We start from the raw sequence: 285 nt of genomic DNA, 5'->3' as shown, positions 1-285 counted from the left end.
CAAGCAAAATATAGATCAGCCTCTTAACAGCTGTTCCCTCGGCATGTCGGACGAAATGACATTTTGACATATTGTTAATTTCGATTCGTTGTCCTTATGTAAAATTTATAGACATACTTTCGCATAAAAACAAACAGACTCAAATAGTCCTACATATCGAAGGAGAAACATTTTGATACAGTCGGTAATAGTCATAATATTTAGCAAAAGAAGAAGCGATACCCATATTTTTCTCGTTTTTAGTTTTAATATGTCTTTTTGTGGGAGATGTGCTGTAATGGCTTC

General features: G+C 34.0%; 1 protein-coding gene across 1 annotated transcript in view; it reads left to right on the top strand.

Annotated features, from left to right (window-relative positions):
* LOC119591853 (tyrosine-protein phosphatase 10D-like) overlaps positions 1-285 on the top strand; it is a 42,939-nt gene that overhangs the window by 17,840 nt on the left and 24,814 nt on the right. The gene's annotated exons all lie outside the window — the stretch shown is intronic.

This window comes from Penaeus monodon, chromosome 29, assembly GCF_015228065.2.
Source record: "Penaeus monodon isolate SGIC_2016 chromosome 29, NSTDA_Pmon_1, whole genome shotgun sequence".
Taxonomy (NCBI): Eukaryota; Metazoa; Arthropoda; class Malacostraca; order Decapoda; family Penaeidae; genus Penaeus; species Penaeus monodon.
The sequence above is the reverse complement of the archived record's forward strand: the minus strand, read 5'-3'. Positions and strand labels throughout refer to the sequence as shown.